This window comes from Phascolarctos cinereus, unplaced genomic scaffold, assembly GCF_003287225.1.
Source record: "Phascolarctos cinereus isolate Bilbo 61053 unplaced genomic scaffold, phaCin_HiC Scaffold_1;HRSCAF=81, whole genome shotgun sequence".
In the NCBI taxonomy this organism is placed as follows: domain Eukaryota; kingdom Metazoa; phylum Chordata; class Mammalia; order Diprotodontia; family Phascolarctidae; genus Phascolarctos; species Phascolarctos cinereus.
Genome location: NW_027555514.1, coordinates 254,118,839 through 254,132,814, shown reverse-complemented (window position 1 = coordinate 254,132,814; position 13,976 = coordinate 254,118,839).

Sequence of the window (13,976 nt, the reverse complement as noted above, 5' to 3'; positions counted from 1 at the left end):
CAATTTTGGTTAATAGATAATTTCCACAGAAGCTGCTTAATTAAGTTTCACATCCAACTCAATACAGCCATATTGCTGTGGTAGAACGACTAGAGAGTTGTTCTTGGAGTCAGAAACACTTAGGTTCAAGTCCCCTTCTGACACATCCTGGCTGTGTGATTCTGGGCAAGTCACCTCTCAGCACCCAAGAGCAATCTTCTTAATGAAGATGCCAACCTACATTATTAGAGGAAGCTTCTCACCAGAAAAATTTTATTGCTACAAAATAAAAAATCAGGTCCAAACAAAATCATATCAATGCCGGCAGATTTTCTGGATTCTAAAATGTCATTAACAGTCTTTCTTGCTATGTTAAATATGGATATGATATGATTCAATTCTTCTAGGAGCTAGATGTAACATTCAAGATAAAGTTGAGGCTCACAGAAATAAAAAAAAGAAAATATTGTTGTTTCCATTAATATTTAGCTCAATCTGAAGAGCAATGTTGTATTGTACCCATACTTGATCTGTCAGGTTTTAAAAGATTATGTTTTCTTAGTCAGTTTCTTCCTTCTTTATTGGTGACTTTTAGGAGAAGGTATAGTTTATATGGCAGAATTTGGATACAGGTCCTGATGAATGACCAATGAAAGCATTCCCCTTTATAGTGAGGTTTATTGATGGTGTTTTGTACATAATCTATCTTTTAAGGGCTTATTGTTATTATATAGCATTACGAAAACTCCATGGAATGGGCCAGAATCAATCTTTTGCATGTCTTCTTTTGTGTGAATTTGTAAAAAAAAAAAAAAAGCCAGCCAGAAGTACATAATAACTTCCTTAAGAATGACTGTCCAAGGATTTTGGATAATGCATGCACTATGTGAATTGGACATTTGCCAATGGATATAAACTATGGTTAATACCCCAGCTTCCATAGAGATCATATTTCTCCTTAAATTTGATGGCCCCATTATTGAAATAGATTTTTGAGGGAGTGGTAAAATGGAAACATCTCCATTTGAGGCTAAGAGGGAGATGCCACAATTTTATGCTATGGAAAGTTCTTTACAGAGATGAGGTCACATAATAGTACGCATGGCCCATAGAATATTAACACTAGAAGGGGCCATAGAAATCAGCCAGTTGAGCCCTCAAATTTTACATATGAGTAAACTGAAGCCCAAATAGACTAGAAATGAGAAATGGACTATAGGTGTGTTTAAAATAACAGATTTCTTATGTTGGATCCTAATAACCCGGCCTCAAAAGTAGGAAGAGAAATTTGACTCAACTTTTCCTATGATTTCAATTTGATATATTCTAAGAAGTTATTTTCTTATATACAATCTTATTCCATTACTATGTGTTTATGGAAAGTAATTTAGAAATGAAAATATTTAATAAGAGAATAGTATAATTGCTTTTGGCATTTTTAATTTAAATGCTAGAAAAATATAATGCTGGCAGATTGGTAGCTCACAGCATGATAGATATTATAATTTTTAGCTTTTAATGATATTTTGAAACTAACACAAAATTTTGTGCTTAACAACTTTCTGCTATCAATGTTTAAGAATGTGAGCCTTCCAGCATTTATGGACATACTAACAACTATATTTCTTAGAAAAACAAAATATGGAACACCCATTTTTTTAGCCATAATAATAGCTTCAGATATTATAACCCTTCCCCCACCCTGTGTCAATGTGAACACTTTTGGATTCTCATTGAAAGTAATTCAATTTCTGCTATAGATTTGAGAGGGTGATAAAAATTTGACATGGAAGAAAAAGCTTCATTTAGAGCTATTTTCCCCATGTAACTACACCTACGAGGCTAGGGAAATATGATGGTGACAGGCTTTCTTGGGAAATCCATAGTTGAATTATAGGAAAAAATGTCAAGGGCAAAAATATTAAAATAGAGAAAAGGTTATTTTAAGATCTGTCTAAAAACAGCAAGTACTTTGAGAATGTAATATATTATTTTCAGGGGAAAAGTCTGGAACCGTTTTGGTTATGATGCCACTCAGGCCTAAACATTCAAAGTGAAGTGAGGAACTCATAAAAATCATCAGATAATTCAGCGAAAGCAAAAATGACTCCAATATCTAGATAGTGAGAGACAAAGGCATTTTGATAGAAATATCATAATAATCACTTCAAATGTATTTATGTTATCCCTGACTTGGCTTTTAACAGTCTAGCAAGAGGCTTTTAAATGGAAAGATTTCACTCAGTATGGGAGTAATGAATGTTTGCGGTATATAGAATGATATTGTTATTAAATTCTAAAATGTCTGCAAGCTATCTACTAATTTGTAAGATAGGATTGCTGCCTTGGACTTGCACACTGAGATTATCTTTGCGGGTCATTTTTGTCTACCTTTCCAGCAAATGCAGGAATCTCTTCTATAGATCCCTGATCGGTAGATATCGAGTCTTGTCTTGAACAGTTTCAGGCCAGACATCTATTTTAACATGTCATTATGCAATCCATTCTGTTTTGGGACAATTCATTGATAGAAAATGCTTTCTTGTATTGAGCAGAAATCAGATTTTCTCCCATTGGTTCTTGCTATCTAGAACTACTCAAAATTAGGCTGTATATCAACCTATAAGATATTTGGAGATTTTTATCATAACTATCTATAAGTCTTCATGGGATCATATACTAAGAGCTGTGAGGGACTGCAGAAGCCAATTAATTCAACCAGCTCATTTTACAGGTGAAAAACACTGAGGCCTAGACACAGGTCAAATGAATGGGAGAAAACGTATATGTTAAGTATGCATGTGTTGTTCTAAACAAACAAAAAAACCCTTGTTCAGTGTCCCATGGTTGATAAGTAGCGTAGCCAGGCTTTATAAACAAGTTCTCTGACTCCAAATACTGTGCCATACCATATTTATGTGTGTCTGTGTGTGTGTGTGTCTGTGTGTGTGCATACACACGCATATATACATATTTATGTAAATATAAATCTGCACAGTTCTATGTATTTAGAACTATACATATTTATATTTATATAAATACAAAAATATGCATATTTATATAAATGCATATAAGTAAATACACATATTTATAATAAATACAAATACTCTATACCACACACTGCCTCCCCTTTCCTCCCTCTTCTCCATGCTAATTCCTTCAACTGTGCCTTCCAGACCCTTCAGTATCCTGGTCCCTCCCCACTGACCACACTCCGCTTAATCAACATCTCCCTCAAATTTTGGCTGAACCTAATACTGGCTAATGTATAACAGAGTCGTGCAATTTCCTCCTCTATTTCAGATCTTTTGGGTTATTGGATTCAGATGTAATTTTATCATATTAGGAGCTTGCCAGACAGGATGCTCCTATGGGGTGCAAATCAGCAACTCTTCTGTGTCTTATAGTCACATATTAGTCACAAATACCTATATCTGAGACAAAACATCACTTTGAGGCTTAAATTCTCCATTTAATATTGTGCCTATAGTTACACTCTGAAAATCCACATGAAAGAGAAATTAATTGGATGGTAAAGTGCTATATAACTTATACAGCCATACAAATTACATTCACATGAAAAAAAAATTGTACTTAAGAGTCAGTGCTACCTAGCATATAGAGACCTGCACACAAAAATTTACTTTCAAGATTTCTCTCTGACAAAGTGTGGCCCTAGGCATCTAATTTCCTTATGTAGAAATTGCCTATACAAATAAAACCACAAATCCCATCTCTGGGTTTATCCTATCCATCTTATTTAAGAAAAATAAAGTTAAATATTCCTCTAAAAAAGCCAATTTGAAGAAAGTTGAGTTCTCAGCTTTCTCTACTGGATAAGCACTTATGTTATGAAATTATCCTTGGAGAAAGAAAGTTTATTAAAAGTTCAGGAAATACTTTTAATTTCAATTGTTAATGATAGACAAAGGTACATGAATAAATGAATTCAACAGCAAATCCAAAACATCATTTTTAAACTTTTTTTTTCTGCAGAATCTAACATTAGAGCTAATTCTGAATTATTCCTTGGAAGGATGCTTTATTTGTAATGATCAAAATACAGGAGGAGAAGAAAAAGATGTAGCTGTTGCATTCACTAGCTACTGAGCACTAAGGACCAAGAGGTAATAACAGTAAAAAGCAAAACTTGACATTTCATAGAATTATTTACTGGACTAGAAGAGATATCGGACAATCCCACTTCCATCATTCCACCTCAAAGCACATTTCCAAGCCTTCTGAAAGTCTATCTGTGGTTCATGAAGAACTCAAAGAATGACACTAAATAAACAAGGAAGAATTTTAAAGAAATGAAAATAGGAATTATAAGAGGTGGTTAAATATAATTGTGTCATATACTTGTGAGAAAAGAATATGTATCCTGCATTATATTGGAAAGGATAAGAATCAGAATTAACCAGAAGTTACTATAGGTTGTATTCACTTTCATATTCTCTCTTTAATCTGCACTATGTTGGTAACTGTTGTTTACTCTTAAATGTCACTCCTTGTTGATAATGTTAGAACTGATAACTTTATGATATCATTCCATCTCATACATTTAGTTTTCCTCTTCCATGGGTGAGAACATAGTGCTACCAACAAATTATGGGTTTAATTCTAATTTCAACTCAATTCAATGATGATTTCTTTATTTGCCTTCTCACTCTCAAACAACGTACAAGTTGAAGAAAATCAAACAAAAGGACTCCTCACCCAATATCCAAACTCATATTTTGACCTAGTCACTTAAAAAAAAAAGATTATTTGGTTTACTTGCCTTTCAGTAGTCTCAAAGTATTTCCGTTTCTACCTTTTGGTTCATTTGCATATGAATACCCCACTTACCTCTGGTTTCTTTTTCCAGGAGGGATTTTTAATTCTTCACTTTCCCTTCCAATTCTTATCTTTGATTTTCAGTGTTGCTCTAGAAGGATATGTTGTTTGGCTGTCAACAAATTCCTTTTGTTCTTTGGAATATGATATTCTATTTTTTAATTTGATTTCTTGTAACCATGTGATAATCCTGTGCTTTTTTTAATTTGTTCTCATTTGAAGGGTTTCCTCCCTTTGGTACCTGCAACATTTGTTCTTTGATGTCATTCTGAGATTTAACTGCAGTGTTTCTTGCTCATTTAAACTTGAAATTTCCTTTGTTCTGGACTTTTGTGAATTTTCTTGATCTAACCTCTATTTCTGAGCATTTTTTCCATGTAATTTCTTGATATTTTCTTTTTTATGTTGTTTTTTTCATGATTTTTCAAAGTTCAATTGTCTCTTTTCATCATATCTTCTAATTTTGTAGAGTTCTTTTCATTTTTTAAGAATAGTCTTTTAATTTTTTTTTAATTGTTCTATCATTTTTTTATTTCTGTTTGCAATTTTGTATTCCAATTCTGTCGTTTTCAAGCTTGGCTTGGGCTTTGACCTAAATTCTCTAGTTTCTACTGAGACTTGGTGATTTAAATTGTCTTCTGTCATTATTCCTTTCCTTTATGAAAACAGTGTTAATTGGCATCTACTCCTACCTCTGGTTACCTAGTCTCTGTTCTATCAAACCAGAAGAAGGAATAGACAAGATTTGTGTCAAAGGAGTGAGAGTGCCTAGCTAGGACACTGATCCAGAGAGACTTTGTCTCTCAAACTAGTACCCTGACTTGATAAGTGCTACTCCTCAAACCTCACTATCCCTTTTGTAAATAACTTTTACCCATTTCTAGGCTGGTCCCAATGGACTTTTCCTGGAGAGGTATAGTTCCCTACAGGGATCCCCAAAACCTTTGTCCTTGGATCTCTTCTCCAGCTGTAGTTCATTACTTGATTGCCTACCTGTTTCAACTCTTGCCACATTAAATCCACCTAGGGTCTTTGAAAGGCTAGCAATTGCTGGGGGAGGGGTACCCAGAATGGTAAAAGCCTGCTTTATCCTGGGTTACTATTAAGAAGTTAAATACAAAGTCATTGAATAAAGTTGCTGCAGTCATAAGATTTGTAGAACTAAAGAGTGTGGGAACATCAGAATTGATGTTACTGTTGAATTTTCTCCATTTGGGGCTTCTCTACTTATATTATTTGTGAAGGGTCAATTTTCCCTGGAATTCCCCACCCTCTTCTGAAGATATACTTCAAGATCCATTGCTTAAGCACCTACCATGTTCCAGGCAATGTGCTAGGTGCTGAGGATTCAAAGAGAAAAACAAAACAACCCATACCCTGAAGGAACATTTCTACTGGAAGAAAAGCAATATATAAAGAGATGATTAGATCTGGAGGAGGTGTGTTAAGCATAGATTGCCTTTGCCCTTGCCCTCCTCCTTCCCTTATAATCCAGATGAGGAAAATGGCACAAAAACTGGGACATCATAGACATTACTGATTAATAAATGATTGATAAATTAAAAAAAAAGTTAGGGGTAAATCCAAAATAAATGGTAAAGGATTGGAGAAAGACTCTTAAAAGCATGGGGACCAGCAATTTTTTTTTCCCAGAAATCTATTCAGGAAGATATATGAGCCTCTGGCAGGTCACTGGAACAAAAACTCTGTCTATAGCTAATCTGCATCCCTAATCTAACAAACTTGGCAATAGGGGATGTGAAGATAAAATAATATCATGGTTTAAGACAAAACATCACCACCAGGGAGAAAAACTTGAATGCTTAATTTTTGTCCTTTGCTTTTATACTGAATGAAGTTTAGAAACCAGGAAAGCTTATTTTCCCCTTCCTTTCACATTCTACTTAAATCAGCTGTTAGAGAACATACTCCCCCACCCCAAGTTATTCCTGCATGACGACAGCAAAATTGAAGTCTTCTTATGAATATTTTACTAATAATGAAATTGACTGTCTCATGCACACAGGAGAAAGGTGGAAGGTGGAAGAAGTCTTGAACTCTCTAAATCTCAATTGATGGTGTATTCAAGGCACCTGACATAGTTTCAAAAGGGCAAACTGTTCCCAGAACTGCAAAAGAAATAAACTGGAAGTTTTTGCAGGATCATAAAGTTTGCTAAATGGAAATGCTGCTTTGGCTTTTGCAGAACTCTAACCTCAGCAGATGTGCACAGTTGCAATAAATGGACTAACACAAGAACTTTCCAACTGAAATAATGACTTGGAAGAGAAGGCAATCAGTTGTAAATGCTATTTGCAAACAATTGTTATTTCTCTTTCATCATCCAGCGGCAGCTGGGTCTGCTGTGATACAGTGGCAGATGTGAGTCGGGGAGAATTTGGGTGTGAGTCCCAATTCTGTTGCTTACTAGCTGTGTGACTGTGGGCAAAACAATTTCTCTGAGCATCAGTTTCCTCACCTGTAAAAGGGGAGCAAAAATCTCCCTTACTATTTGTGGTGTCAATACATACGCAAATATATTAATTTGCTAGTCAATCATTACATGTACCCCCCTTTTAAAAAAATCAACCTTCAATTTGTGTCATTATTATGCATGAGGAATATTTGTCTGTAATGCAAATGAACATTTTTTTACATCTAATAGCAGAAGACATTCCAAAGAGTTCTATCTCAGGAGACGGAGGCCCTGAGTTCAAATCTTGTCTCTGATATCTGTGTGTCCTGGGACAAGTCACTTAAATGAGGAAGCTTGTTTCTTCCTCTGTAAAATGGGGAGGGGGGGTGACCAGAAAACCTCTGAGGTCCTTTCCAGTTCTAAATGTATGCCCCCACACCCCCATGAAAACAGATGATGCTTTTACAATACTTTGTGTATATTATCTGTCATTTGACCCTCACAGAACCCGGTGAGACATGTGGCTGATGTATTATTATGCCTATTAGATGAATGAGGAAATTAAGGATTAAAGAATCTGCTTTATTATTTTATCTCCAACACCTCACACAGTGATCTGTGCATAATAACTGCTGACCAAATGAGTCCTAACTTGGATTGGACTTGTCCAAACTTATGCATCTAGTAGGTAGCAAAGTAGAAAGCCAAATCCATTACAGCACAGTGTTTCATATGAAATCAGACTGTACATAATTGAATGGATTAGGATGAAATGAATTTGGTGTTCACTCTATTAAAAACACTCTACCTAAATGCAATCATTAGTACAAGAGCTCCTTTTCAAAATGACCTCTTCTGTCCCATTTTTTATAATAACAAAGTTTTACCTGTAATCTTCCCTAAGTTCTGAGCAAAAATGGACTCTCAATCTTATTTCTGAGTTTGCCTTCTGAGACAAAATAGCAAAAACTGAGTCATTTCCAGATTAAACATCCCTAGTTCTTTCAATCTAGCATTATAAGATATGGATTCAAATCCATATTCACTTATAAAAAACTGATTTAAGCTGTGAACCATAGTAGAGATTTGTTATTGTTGGTTTTGTTCAGTGGTTTCAGTCATGTCCAACTCTTTGTGACACCATTTGAAGTTTTCTTGGCAAAGAAACTGAAGCGGGTTGCCATTTCCTTTTCCAGCTCATTTTATAGATGAGGAAACTAACGCAAACAGGGTTAAATGACTTGCCCAGAGTCATTCAGATAGTAAATGTCTGAGGCCACATTTGAACTGAGGAAGAGGAGTCTTCATAATTCAAAGCCCAGTGCTTTATCCACTGTGCCAGCTAGCTAACCCAAAAAAATTGTAAAAAGGGAATAAGGATTTACTAAACACCCACTTTGTGCCAGGCACAAAGTGTTACGTGCTTTACAAGTATTTTCTCTCATTTAATCTTCACAAAACCCCTGGGAGGCAGATGTCATTATTATCCAAACTGAGGTTAAGTGAATTTCCCAGGGTCATAGAGCTACTACTATCTGAGGTCGGAATTTGACTTGTATTCCTGACTCTGGAGCCCTCTATCAATATGCCATCTCCTTACCTTTAAGCAGGGTTTCTAGTTTTATATAATATTATACATACACACGCACACAGAGATAGATATATACATACTATATATATATATATATATATATATACATATGTGTGTGTGTATATATGTATATAAAACATATGTGTGTATTTCTTTAGAGATATGTGAATCCTCAAAAACCAATTCAATGAAAATCTGCAGCAACCCAGTTAATGAACCAAATTCTCTGTAATGGCTTAAGTAATTGGGAAAACACATCATTAAACCAATTATTTTGATCATTCTAATTCTATAGCAATCAGATAGTATTATTGTCTTTGAGAAATAGGTTATGATTCCCCTAAAACTTAGAAAGTTGTTGGAACATGAAAAAATAAATAAATCAAATAGTTGTTTGGCTTATGCAATAACAGATAAGAGTTTTAACTGATGAAAAAAAAAATACATGGGTAGTTTAACTCTACTACTAGACCAAGTGAACTTTCTGATAAATTAACTCACCAAACATTTAGACCAATAATCAACAATTTTTTTACATTGAAAAGCTGACTGAAGGAACATTTTGCTTTTTACTGTAGACAGGTCCATCAATTGATGGGCCATGGCAGGGAAAACAACTGATTTGTACAGAGACACCCCATTTAAGGTTTTCTCCCTAAGAATATAGCTTTTTTTTTTTTAGCTAGAGAACGCCTAGGGAGAGAAGAGCCAACTTACACTGCCATCAGCTAATTATTGTTTTCTATAAGTCATGGTGGGAATAATTGACTACCATATATTGTCATTGATTCCTTCTTCATGCAGCAAATAAGCATTTATTTTTTTTTTCCTGTGCTCATCCAGAGGGAGCTACAAGGTTAAATAAAATATGGTCAGTCAGTCAACTAATATTAAGTGCATATGACGTACCAAGCACTGTGCTGATCACTAGGGATACAGAAAAAGGGTAAAAATATGCTCCATTATCTCAGGAAGCTCACATTCAGCACTGCAGAAGTCTATACTCTAGCAGCATTGTTGAAACATATATAAAAATAATAATAACTCAAATTATAACACCCTCTTATGACACCTACTGCCAACGTGATATTAGAGAATTTATTTAGCCTTCATCTCTAAAATAAAAGGTTCAGAGTAGATGACTTCTGAGGTTCTCTCTAGGTTTAGACCTACCTAAGATCTAATAATGCATGAAAGCTTCAAAAGGGCAAACTGTTCCCAGATCTCCAATAAATGTATGAAAGAAGTACAAAGTTATAAGATATCAAAATAAGAGAAGAGAAGATAACTTTCAATCCTGGAGACCAGGAAAGAGTTTTTGTAGGAGATGGCACATGAACTGCTCTTTGAAGGGTGTCCTTGGATATAAACCATGAAGAAGGAATTCAAGGAATAGAGTCCAAACTAACAAGCATACAGAAGTCCAAAAGTACGAGATAGATTAGGGGTTAGAAAATTTTCTCTTTCTCTGGACTGACAGCACCTATGATGTGTGAAAGATGGAGAGATGAAGTAGTTATCAAATTGTAAAGGTGCCTGAATATCATATGCATTTTTTTCTAATACTTTATATATACTACATGAGGGCAGATAGGTGGCGCAGTGGATAGAGTGCCAGACTTGAAGTCAGGAAGATTCCTCTTCCTGAGTTCAAATCTTGCCTCAGACACTGGCTGAGTGACCTCGGACAAGTCACTTACCCCTATTTGCCTCAGTTTCCTTATATGTAAAAAGAGCTGGAAAAGGAAATGGCAAATCATTGCAGTATCTTTGCCAAGAAAACTCCAAATGAGGTCACAAAGAGTTGGACGTGACGGGAACAACTCAAAAACAAACAAGACTATCCGAAGAAAATTCAGTAAGGGGCTAATTAATGTCATTGTGGCCTGATAGAACTTCTACAGTAACCAGAAGCATCTTGCTTTAGAACTCAACGGAGGTTTTAAAGCATCTTTAAATCAAACTAATTACATGTTTTGTATGCTACTTCCTATTGAACAATTAAGAAAGTGATTTTACTGTAACAATAACACTCCTAGGTCTGGCTGATTTTCATTCAGAAATGTTTTAACAGTCTTCAAACAATGAATGCCTCTAAGAGCCCTGAATCATGCAAGGATCACAAAAACAAATTTAATCAAATGAATTACAAGATACAAACAAGATGAAACAGTGACATGGATTGTTGCTAGAATTAACTTAAAATGGCACACTGCAGAATTTGGCACGCAACCATGTGAAAACTACATGAAAGTTCCATTGACAACAACAGTAATTACACACACCTACCTAATCTCATTTTTAAAAAAAGTAAATCATTTGAATTTTCGCCATATGTCAGCTGCTTCTGTTTAAAATTAGTACTGTATATATTTAGTTATGTGAGAAAATGCTATAAACTATATGAGAAGGTACTTTAGATAGTAAAAAAAGTGCTATGTATGAATTAGTTATTGTAGTAGATTTTAAAAGTACAAATTTTAAAACAAAATTTAAGTTGCCCACATTACTTTAAGATTATTATGTTGCCCACATTACTTTAAGATTATTAAGTTATTTAATACTAATGAAAATATTCACCACAGCTCACTTTAGTAATGATGGGTTGTACTGTGGCTCAATTAGTTGAGTTAAATTAATAAGTTTTTATTGATGCCTTATGGTTTTATATTAATCATTTCAGATGTCTGTGAACCCAATCCCTAATGTGGATCCTCCCATGTAACCAAAAAAAAAACCAGTTTTTAAAAAATGATCTGAACAATGACTTCATCAGACAGTGGATAGTTTCATAGGTTTAAAGCTGGAAGGACATTAAAGGTGATTGAGTGTAACCCCTTCATTTTAAGATGAGGAAATCAAAGCCCAGAGTGGATGACTTGATAAAAATAACATGATGTCTGATATAGGATTTGAACTCAAGTCTTCCCTACTCTGAAATCCACACACTGTCCATTGCATCACCTAGCTTCCTCCATCCTACATCTCTGCACCCCCACCTCTCGCCTGAAGACAGATTAGTTTCATTAATTGGTCTCTAGAAGCAATATGGGACATTGCAATTACCTGGCATTTAGCTTCTTTTTAAAGTTATTTAAATTCACATTATTATAGTCATACATCCTGTTCTTCTGGCTCTGCTTACTTCCTTCTGCATCAGCTCATAGAAGTCTTCATATGTTTCTATGAGTTTGCCATATTTCTCATCTTGTACTGCCCGACAAAATTCTACTATGTTCACAGACCACAGTTTGTTTAGCCATTCTTCAATTGATGGGCATTCATTTTATCCCCATTTCTTTCTAACCTCCCCCCCTCCAACACACACACAAACACACACACACACACACACACACACACACACACACATTAGCTATGGGAATATTTCAATTTGTAGGAGACCTTCTTTTCTGTTTTCCATCTGTTATACTGTTACCTCAATGAGATCACTTGTAGATCACACTCCTTGAGAAATGAGCAAAATCACTAAAACCATTTTAGTAATATATCAAACAAATATTTATTGTGTACTATATGTGTGTGTATATATGTATATGTACACATATATGTATATGTGTGTTGTTGTTTTTAAGTCTTTTTTCAGTTATGTCCAACTCTTGACAAACCCCAATTTGGGGTTTCCTTAGCAAAGATAATGGAATGGTTTGTCATTTCCTTCTCTAGCTTAATTTACAGATAAGGAAACTGAGGCAAACAAGGTTACATGACTTCCTCAGAATCACACAGCAAGTAAGTGTCTAAGACCAGATTTGAACTCAGGAGGGTGAGTCTTTCTGACTCCAAGCCCAGCACACTATCAACACTGCCACCCAGCTGCCCATATATATAGATGCACCTCACACAATTGTACTAGCACATCCAAAAAGATAACACATACAGAATACAAATTATAAGTGGTATATAAATGTCAGTGGCCACTGCTATTATTAGTAATACTATTATTTGCAGCTATTAACTACTGAAAACATCTGGATTAAAGTTCTACTTCTCACAGATGAGACTCCAGATAAGTCACTTAACCGCTTAGCTCCCCAGGTGACTCTCTAACACTTTAAAGGTTGAATAGTTGCTGATCTCTTTTGGTAGAGAGAAGGGATCTCAGAAAGAAGACATTGAAACCATAGTTCTAGAACTCCACTGGCCCTAAAGACAAGACACAATTGTTAGGTTGATGTGTATATGTAGACTTAATGGTAGTTAACATAGGATGTACTAACATAAACTTCTAGATAAAAGCATAAAGTCTTCCTCATTCAATTTAATATGCCCTCAAGTCAGTAAAATTGTAGCCATAATTAGGCTTTGTTCATTTATTTGTTTTCTTCTAATGTCTGTGGCACTTGGAATAGAATTTCTGCATCTCCTTTCACTCTCCAACCAATAAGAAAGGTCCCCATGCTTTCGGAAAATCCCAAACAACAAAACCCTGAAATTATCAGTAGATAAGTCAGGAAGTGATCATGGGATTATAGATCTAGAAGGGACCTAGGAGGCTATCTAGCCCAAGCCCTCCATTTTATAGATGGGGAAAGTGAGGCCCAAGGACATCTCAAAGTTACGCCTTTAATAAGTGACACACATTCCAATCTAATTCTTGCTACACATAAAATAAGGCACTCCAATGGACATATGATGTAGTTATCAATGCATAAATACAATTTTATGCTTCAAAATAAATTCATAAGGCATTTATTTTGCAAGACAGACCACTGTATAATCTTTTTAAAATATCATATGATATCTACTTTAGCCTTCTGTTAAATATATATTGACTGAGATCCACATTCATTTTTGTATTTAGTGTCTTTTTAACATTGGCTTAAGACGATGTTATTGATATTCTTACATGGCCTAATTCATTGCCCAATAAGGGTCATCTTTCTCATCAAGATATCCCCACTTCTCCATTAATCTCATTCACAGTCTACAGTGCACAAGATATTTGTGATTATTTAAATTCACAAATATTTTAAGGAACATTCTATATGACCATGTGTCTATAGAAAGTGAAAGAAAAATTGAGAACTGATCATTCCAATTGATAATATTTTTTTTCTCCTTGAAACACCTACATGTTATTTAAGATTTTGTAGTTCATGTTATTCATGTAGATTATAGTCTCATTTCTTG